At 32.1% G+C, this 10,910-nt stretch overlaps 1 pseudogene; it reads right to left on the bottom strand.

The window, feature by feature from the left end:
* Positions 1 to 728: 728 nt before the first annotated feature.
* Positions 729 to 6,055, bottom strand: LOC139903639 (uncharacterized; annotated as a pseudogene).
* Positions 6,056 to 10,910: the final 4,855 nt, after the last annotated feature.

Here is a 10,910-nt window from a genome sequence, read left to right as displayed (position 1 = left end):
GCTAGTGGATTTGATGTTAAGTGTTTTAGGAGGTTTTTTGATTTACCTCCTATAGCCACTTTGATCATTCGGGACCATAAAGCATAATTTTGACTCGACAAGCTAATGTTGATTTTCAAACTATCAGATTATTTGGGTTGTGATTGAAAGTTATTCTTAAAAAGATCAGCCAATTGGTTTGATAATTCATGACTTGAATATTATTGGTTGGCTTAGATTGAGTTTGGCTAACGTCGAAAGACATGACAGCCACTCAATAGGTAGATGATGAGGTTAAAAAAGTGTTGCTATGATCCAAGATCAGCACACTCACTCTGATACCATGATTTCAAGTGATTATAACAATTGTAAACTGATTTTGATTGATAGTATAGTTATTTCAAACTGTTAAGTGAATATTACAAGTGAGTATTAACATGTTTTATACATAAAATGGCCTAACAGTAACTTCTAAGTTGAGTATGGATCCAAAGTACTTTTGTAACTACTTTAACATAAAGGGAAGTGTGTTGTTAAAGAGCTGTTGACTCCTGCTGACTTATGTCCTCGACTGCTGACTTTGCGGCTGGTTATGTTTTCTTGTGACCCTCTAAACTTGTAAGTGATGAGAGTACTTTTCTCTGATCCAAAGTTAAGTTTCCTTAAAAGAAAATGCAGGTATGTGTTGTTTTATTAACGTTCTTTAACAATGATTGTCAAAACTAAGATTAGAATAATTCAAAACTTTTTCAATGCCATTTATCTTTTCCTTCAACAATATAATCATCATATTTTCTAGGCATATTTATGTTTCTGGAAGACTTCCTTAAGTTTTCATTAACAACAGTGTCAACAGGAATTTGTGAACCTTCATTATTAGTATTAAAATTGCCCTTAGGAGAAGTATCTTGGTTTATTGATGTTGCTATAGGACTATGGTCATCAGAATGACTATTATCACTACTGCCATCACCATTACATACAATGGCGGATCCAGGAATCTGTAACACCGGGGTCAAATTTTTTGCAACGGTAACTATAAAAAACCAAATTCACTGTTAAAATATGAAATAAAAATAGCTTACATGCAGCAGCAAACGTGCATAAAAACATAATAAAAACAGTAGCAAAACAGCTGCGAACCTACACAAAAGCTACCCAAAAAACTGCACAAAATCCTCCCAAAAAACTATACCAAATCTGCTTCAGATACTACAATTTTCCTTTACAGAAACGCATCTTTTGAAAACGTTGAATTACATCTTCATCGTTTACTTTCGCAAGTGCTTCTCTTTCAACCGCGCAAATTACAGAAGCATTCAAGAACTCTTCTCCAATACGATTGCGTAAATTCGACTTTACAATTTTCATCACCGAAAAGCACCTCTCAACCGTTACGGTTGCAACTGGCAAAACCAATGCAAGTTTTAATAACCGATACACCAAAGGAAAAGTTATATTTTTTCTTGTCTCTACCATCACTCTAGCAATGTCGCCAATACTAATCAAGTTAGCAAATTTTTCATCCATTCGGACATTATGATGGTATATGTTAAGTTCTTCTTCAAGCTCCATAATCTCCACATTATTAAAATCTTTTGGATATAAGTGACTTAACCTTAATAACTTTGGTGCATCAAACATTGAAAATGAATCACGTGGATTTAACGCCGACATACAACTAAGTAGCTCAGTACTAGCTTCACAAAAACGATCACCAAATTCTTGAATTTGCATATCCACAACGGTGTTAAAACACTCAACTTCATAATAATGTTGATTAGTGATATTCTCCCTTTGTCTTCTTGAATTAACACAATCTTCATTCATTTTCAACATTGGGATATCATGTTTCTCACAAAAAGAAGATATTTTCTCTAAGAGTTGTTCAAACCCCATTAATCTTAACTCTTGTAATTTTTGTTTGGTTGACTCCACCAATAAAATCGCTTCTAAGATATCTTGATCTTTTCTTTGAAGAGCTTTCGACAATATATTCGTCAATCCTAAAATGCGCAACATTAGATGCAAATAAAACACAAAATCAAATGATTTCTAATACTTCAAAAGACCATGGGCTTGGTTTTGTGTAGAACCGTTAGTGCCTTCCTCCTTAACATATTCAAGGACCTTGATAATTGATGGAAACATATCAATCAACCGCAAAAGTGTTTTATAGTGAGAATTTCATCGTGTGTCTCCGGGTCGTATAAGAGAAAGCTCTTGATTCAATTCACTCCCGGTTTTTAATATACCACTACCAATTTCTTTTTCTACCCTCTCTTTCTCCGTGTCTGACAACATATCTCTCCGTTTACAAGAAGCACACACAACATTCATCAAAATGGTTAACTTATCAAAGAAGTTCACTATAGCCAAATGTTTTCTTGCGACCGCCACAACCACTAATTGAAGTTGATGAGCAAAACAATGTACATAATGTGTCGAGTTATTTCCTCCAAGATTCTCGCTTTTAATCCATTGAACTCACCTCGCATGTTGCTTGCTCCATCGTAACCTTGACCTCTTAATTATTTCAAACTCACTTTGTGTTTAGCAAAAAAAAGAATCAATGGAAGATTTAAGAGACAGAGAAGATGTCTCTTTTACATGAATAAGACCCACAAATCTTTCTTTAACAAGTCCATGTTCATCAACATATCTTAAAACAATAGTCATTTGTTCCTTTTTGGATACATCGCTAGATTCATCAACTAGCAATGCAAACACATCATCACCGATTTCCTTAAAAATGGATTGATGTGTGCGAGGTAGTATACGAAATACTATTATATTTTACTACGAAATATGACGAAATATTGCACAAGTTTTATATAATTTATTTACATATGGGATATACCTAAACCTTGCTACAACACTATAGGCAGTGTACCTAATCGTAGAGTAGTATAATTTTTAGCAAGTCCGGTTCGTTCCACAGGGAGACGGCTTATTTTACACTATATTTTTATATAACTATATTTTTACAAAATATAAATATATATATTACAATTATTATTATTATAAAAGGGGGGTTTTACCGTTTAATGACTGGTTTGTCGATTTTATATTTTAAGCGAAGCGTAAAGTAAATGACGATATTTAACTAACGATAAAATAAATAACAATAATTAAAATGACAATAAATAAAAGTACGAGAAAATATAAAATAAAACATATTATGCTTATTTAAACTTCCGTACTCATGATGTTTGACGTTTTGATTTTAATTTATTACCCTGGGTTAATTGTTCTTTCTCCTGGATTATTTGATAAGTCCATCAGGTTTTTGTCCATAACAGTCCATCGGTCATAAATATAAAGTACGAGTGTCCTCGTCAAATTTTTCTTATACCCGAAGTCAAATATTCCAACTAATTGGGGACTTAAACTGTAATAAGGTCTTAATACTTTGTTAATGATTACACCAGATTATCGACTGTGTGTAATCCAAGGTTCTAATACTTTATTAACAATTACACCAATTTTCCTTGTATGTAATTCACCCCTGTTTTAATGAGTCCATTGACTATTAATCCATCCCCGTGTCCGGTCAAATGAACGATTATTAGTATTTATAAATATCCCGCCCATCATGTCCGATCGAGTGTATGTGGTTATTTATAAATACGTCAAATTGTAAATCTCTATATTAAATTAACGAACTATCATTCAGTTAAACAAATATAAAGCTCATTAATAGCCCATAGTCTAATTTCCACAAGTGTCGGTCTTTTGTCCAAACCCCAATTATGGTCCAAAGCCCTAATAACCCCGTCTTAATATTTAATCCAACATCATGATTACTTCGGTTTAAATAAGCATAATAATAACTTAGTTACGAGACATAAATTTAAAAAGGAAGAACATAACTTATAGTGATTATTAATCGCGTAGCGTTACACGGACATAACTTCGACTTTAAAATCCGTAAATAACCGTTACATTACCTAATCTAAACTAATATAAAACTAAACTAATTTATATTTATATATATATATATATATATATATATATATATATATATATATATATATATTATACAGAGGGAGTATATATTATTTTGGTGTGCTTTTTCGTTGAGCAGAAGCCTGGTATTTATAGGCATAATTCCTGATTCTGATGCCCATGCGAGTGCATGGGGTTTTAGTGCAAATCTCATGCACTCGCATGGGCTCATGCACTCGCATGGGTTTTATGCCATTTCCCATGCGATCGCATGGCCGTCAGATCCAGCTCACATATTTTTTGTTTTCTTGCTTGTCGACATATTATTATATATATATAATATATATAATTTATATTAATTATATATATATTATATTATATTCTTGTGCATAGTTGACTTGTAATTTTCGCTCCGGTATCTCATACATTTACGCCCGGTTTATGTCTCAGTTCCGGTTTCTCGAACGTCTTTTCGTATGCTTTAATACCTTGTACTTTACGTTCCGCAACTTGTACTCTTGTCAATATTTAGATGTTGATCATCAATAAATTAAACCACTTGGAGTTTAACTTGTACGTTTGAGCATTTTGGACATTTGCGTCTTCAAATCTTCGTTTTCTTCTTTTGTCTTCGCACTTATTTATTTAAACGATTATTACATAAAAATAGAACAATTGCAACTAAAAACTTTACATATTGGAAGGATATTGCGCCTAAATATATGTTCATTTGGAGCACTATCATGGATTCGAGTACTTCTTGTTTAAAACACTTCACAACATCCTTTTGAATACAAGGAGACACCAATTTATTATTCCCCGGAGCTTTTGATAGTTTATGGAGTTCCTTATCTCGACTTAAGATCAAGTTTATTAATTCCAAGAAATTTCCTTTGTTTAGAGATGCTTCCGCTTCATCATGACCACGAAATGGTGATGCACATTTTAAACAATAGCTACAAGCAAAAACGGTAGCACTCAATCTAATTCGATTCTCTGTATTCATCATTTCATCTTGTTTATGTAAGGCGGTGAAAATAGATTGCTTTGGTCTCATTAATAACTCACACTTTTGTAATGCTCTATTATGAAAGCTATTAACAAGACCAACATGTTCTTTAAGTCTATCGCTCTTGTTCCAACTATTAAACCCTTCTGTCACAAAAGCCTCATTACCTCCTTGTTGCCCAATTTGCTCTCTAAATAAATAGCAACACAAACAAAATGCTCTATCTGCCTTAACACTATACTCTATCCAATTGATTTATTTATCGAACCAAGTTTTGACAAAACGTCTACCGTTTGTTTTTGGAAAATCATGACCACGTGGTTGCGAAGGTTCTCTAATCAAATATTGTCTCCTTATCTCATCTCTTTGATTCGGATTATATTGTAAAATTCTTGGTCTATCAAACGGATCCCATGGAAGATTATCCATTTCAACAACATCAATAGGCGTCGAAGAAGATGATGCTTTCCTTTTAAGAAAGTTTTGCATATCTATCAATCAAAAAAAAAAACTTATTAGTTAATAACATAAAAATAGAAGCATACAAGTCTTCAGTTAAAAAAAAAAAAAAAGTCTTCTGTTCTTTTTTTTTTTACTTGACGAGCTACCAATCCTACTCTTGCATTTGATTGAGAATCATAATGCCTTTTACGTATTTTGCTCACTGTCGTTACATCAATATTTAGTGCTGTTTTGATATATTTAATCAACCCTACTGTTTTGACCAAATACCACTCCTACTGTTTTGATATATTTAATCAATCACCCTAAAGTTGTGGCGTAAATTATAGCCAAAGTGTTTAACATGTACAATTTAATTTTAACAATTCACAATTCCACAAACAAGACTAATAGAGTAACACTTACAAACAAGCTACAATCTGTACAATTTAATTTCAAAGAAAGATTTTGTAAACCCTAAATTAACTAATTACAAAAGTTACCTGATTAAATCAAAGGAAGATTGTTGAAACTTAAATAATTAGTGTTGAAGATGAAGAATAAACACAGGCTTCTCTCTTAATCACTTTTGCTTAGAACTGATGAAAGAATGAGAACAAAGTTGAAACCATCGATTGTGAGGTTGAAATTCTGAATATGTGTTGTGAGTATCTTAGTGTCATGCGTGAGTTTTTTAGAAGTAAAGAGGATCCATTTTGGGCCAAACAATTATTGGGGATTATCAATTTACTAGTTTATTAATGAATATGGGCTTATTGGATTGGGGTCAAACTAAAAAAATAATTAACACTAAAACTTATTGGGCCATAGGTGTCATGTGACACCCCTTGACCCCATTATCATCCGCCCCTGATTACATACATCTGTTCCTTCAAATGAATCCAAGTTCAAAAGACCAATCAGAGTGCTACATATGACGCGAAAATTACATGTGATTGAAAAATAAAATTTCCAAACAAAAAAAAATTTTCAAAAAAAAAAATTTCCAATTTTTTTTCAATCACATGTAATTGGATTTGACATGTAGTAAATCACATGTGATTGAAAAAAAATAAAAAATTTGAAAAAAATAATTTTGAAATTTTTTTTTTTGAATTTTTTAACATGCAAAATCACATGTGATTGAGCTTTACAATCACACGTTATTGGATTTGGCATACTAAATTAAATTTTTTTTATTTCAATCACATGTGATTGTTGCACTACATGTCGCGCTCTGATTGATCCATTAAAATTAAAGGAAATTATTGAATTCAAGGGATTATAACTCATATGAACAAAACACAATTCATTCGTGTAATATATAATTAGTATCAAAATCAAATAAACGTAAATAAAAATATATAAGGTCAAAATTAAAAAATAAAAATTTTAAAATTCAGTTATTTTTTAAAACCATTTACTGTAGTTAATACGCTACCATTTGTGTTCTCTCATTTTATCTTTAACTAGGTTTTTGAGCCCGTGTGTTGCACGGGTGTATAAAAAATCATGTAAAAAATGTAATTTGCAGTTCATATTAGTATGTAAATAGCGATACTAAAAAAATAGAAAAAGTATAAGAATTATTTAAGAGTCCGTTGTGTTAACAAATTTTAAAAATTCTATTGAGTATAAGAGCCCGTGATGTTGATCAATTATAAAAATTCCATTCGAATTTAAGAGCTCGTCTAACTTCATTCACAAAGAAATGGTGTAAGCGGGAGGGAAGGCGTGAATCCTCGATCGTAGCTGGTTTGATCTGTCGAAGTAAAGTTCCTGGTTGGCATTGTATGAAGAAACCTATCTTTCTAGCCCTAAGTAAGCCATAGATTGTGAGTTAGCTTTCAGGGAGTAGAGATCGAGCGTAGAATACCTGTGGAAAAATAAATTTTCTTCATTTTAGATGATGAAAACGTTCCATTACTACCAACCCAAAAAAATACGACCTCTCTGAGATATATGGTTTATGCCGGAAAGGTACGAAGTTGGAATAATTTGGAAACATTGGGCAATTTACTTTATACCTACTATTTCGTCTGGTTTTGGTTCCTAGTCTTATTTTATTAGTAGCCATGATTGGGCTATAGTGCTGACTATGCATAGGAGATGTTAATTTATTTCTCACCATTAATATCTTTTTAATATATAAATTATATACTATGTAATATTTAGAGTACAATAAAAATTTGTCATGGAACGTAACATTAGTAAAATATAAGTTATACTCCGTATTATTTTAGAAATTATTGTATACAATTATTTTTTTAATAAAAGTGTAACTCGCGAGTGTAATTTTAAAAAAGTTGTTAGTCATTTCAATAAAATAAGTTGTTAATCACTTCGGCAAAATAATGGTACTCTGGAAAGTCGTCATGTATAATTAATATTATAATAGTTATATTTGCGTGTTTATAAATATTTTAAGGACTTAAACTGTAAAATCAAATCACTTTCATATTTATTGTTAAAAAACGATTTATTAATATATTTTTTCTATTGAAGAATTGAATATATTACTCTTTAATTAATGATTTTTGTGATGAATATTTTATTTTTATATTATTTGTAGTTGATATTAACCATTAACCTTAACCATTATATACTAAAAGAGATGGGGAATTATGTAGTTTTAGTTATATGTGATTGTAGTTTTGAGTTTGTGTTCACATTATAAACGGTCCCTCAACTTCGGCTATATTTACACAACGAACCCCTCAAGTTTACACTTTCTGAGGGGATAAAAGTTTAAATATATAATTTTATTAAAATAAAAGAAACTAATTCCACCCAAATTTATAACGAGCCATATCTTCTCGCTCGGTGCGAGTTAAATTTTTTCGAGACCACTGTTCAATTCGGAAAATTCTTACGAACCCAACGGGACTAACTATATACGAAACGGACAATTTTTAAAAAGACGCTAAACACAACGACAACCTGTATCTTCTCGCTCGCCACGAGTTAAATTTTTCCGACGGCAGCGTCAAACTCGATAAAATTTTATGAACAAAGCGAAACTAACCACGTTCAAAACGGACACTTTTTTAAAAAACGCTAAACACAACGACAGCCCGTATCTTTCTGCTCGCCGCGAGTTAAATTTTTCCCACAACACCGTTACACTCGAAAAAATCTATTGAACAAAACAAAACAAACTACGTTCGAAGCGGATACTTTTTATGTAACAACCCAAAACCAAACCACGTTCGAACCCACTTAAAGTATCACCAAAAAAAAAAAAAATTTGTTGCTACAGTGAAACCGTATTTTGCTACAGTGCTACAGTGAAACCATTTTCTCTCTCATCTCCAGAATATCTCGTCATGATCATATACTCTCTCAAATTCTGGATCTTATTCATCGGCTCGTCCGAACCGCCAATCATTCCGGTGTAGTAGAAGAAGTCAACGAGCTTCGCGCTCGGGTAGTGGCTTTGGAGAATATGGTACAAAGGTTACAAGCACCAGCAGAATCTCCGGCATCAACAGTACCACCGACAACAACACCAACAGTACCATTACCACCACCAACAACATCCGCACCGCAAGCCTCAACATCACAATATGTACCTTGAACATCAACGTCATACGCATCGTAGTTATCAAGAAATACCAGCAACAATAACCGATGAAGTATTAACTTATTTCCCCAGAAGAAATTTTATGTATATTTAATATATATGAATTTTGAAATCAAAATAAATCTTTTCGTACTAAGCTATTACGTGTGAATCTTAACTAGTGGGTACTACTCGGTTAGTTCATATTACTAATATGCAATGATGTACATCCTTCCTTAACAACTTAACCATTGTTAACTACAATCTCTGTTTCAACTTAATGAATTCCATTTCATAATAAACCAAGTGTATTATTCAATTACATAATTGATTTTACATTTTCATTTTCGATGTAATCGAAACTTTCCAGAAAACATCATCTGTGCCTTGTAAGGTTCACAAAGATTCCACAAGCATCAACATCCTTCACCGAGAAATAAGAATAAATAATGAAGTATCGATTACATTAGCAAAATACTCCGCAAAGATTATGTAATCTTTAATGTTTTAGAGATTAATCATTTCTAAGTCAAGATTTAACAAGTGACATCATTCTTAGATCTCTACATCTTTCAAAGCTATACTTTGACTTCAAAACTGTGAAAGATCCTTTAGCATTGTTATTACCGAAAATAATCTTGCAATCCTTTTCAAAGTATCCAGTTTTATCACACTTCCAACCAGTCAACTTCGACTTTTCAGATTAGCCTTATTGTAACTTTGACATATACGTTCTTGTTACCGGGGAACCTTTCATGTTCCACCACATTAGCAGTAAATTTACCAACAACTTTATTAATCTTTGACCTTTCAAAAAATCCTTATACTTATTGAAACCCTATCATGTACTCATCCACATCTTGTAACAATAATTGCCATATCAACTACCGGGAATTAGCAATCAGTATTTCGAATATCACAGCAATTCTACGTCAACAGTTATATATACATATAATGTCTATCTTCTAGACTTACATACTTCGAATGTGAAGTTTCTGAAAAACATCCCAAACTATGAACTAGTTCTCTGAAATTGGAACAATGCTGATGAAGCAGCAAAAACTGTAAACGACCTTAACAGTCAAAAGTTTAATGATAAAGAATAGTATGGTGGTAAAGCTGAGAAAAAGAGAAGGTTTGGAACTAGAAAACGGATTAAGCAAAGTATGAAGGAGGCTGTGGATAAATCACAAAGACTGAACCTGCCTTCAAAGAATCCAAATGATTCAGTGTCTGCTGAAATCCTTAGTAAATACCTTGTTCTTTACTCTAAAACCTTTGGAGACAATATTCTTCATCATCATCATTATCTTAAATATTCTAAGATATCATCATATCTTTCATTATAAATATCCTCGATATTTCTGAAGATAATTTCATAACCATTCTTATTTGAAATCATTCATCTCTTCGCGCTATCTGTGTTATAACATAAAAAAACTATTTTAGTTTCTAACATCTGAAAAATTTGAAAAATTTTAATGTTTTGAAGTAGTGTTGGGAACTGAAGCATGAATTAGTATAATATAATGACACTTGATCAACGTGATTATATTACAGTAAGTCATGCTGATTTTCTAATGGAACGTGATAAGGGTTCACAGATTCCACCCTCATCATGTGCCATGTTACACGACTCTTACATTCTAATCTCTAAACATATCAAGAAAATATTTTTTTTGATGATTCGGTCTTTTCCAGATATTCTGGTAATTTGACAAATCAAGATCGTGCCATTACAATTTCTTGAACGTTAGTATTGTTTATCCAAAATTTCATACCTACGAATTATGAACCATTATTCGCTTGACTTAGAGTCGGGAAGAGAAAACGAAAGCATGAAGCTCCGAAATATAAAGGAGAATATAAGCCCGATAACAACCCCGAAATTTACAAACCGTGTATATCAATGCGTATAGCAATATAAAGACACTATAACCCCAAGGTAATGGTAGAAGAAAATAACTTCCT

This window comes from Rutidosis leptorrhynchoides, chromosome 1 (assembly GCF_046630445.1).
Source record: "Rutidosis leptorrhynchoides isolate AG116_Rl617_1_P2 chromosome 1, CSIRO_AGI_Rlap_v1, whole genome shotgun sequence".
In the NCBI taxonomy this organism is placed as follows: Eukaryota; Viridiplantae; Streptophyta; class Magnoliopsida; order Asterales; family Asteraceae; genus Rutidosis; species Rutidosis leptorrhynchoides.
Note: the sequence above shows the minus strand (reverse complement) of the source record. Positions and strands in the feature narration are given on the sequence as shown.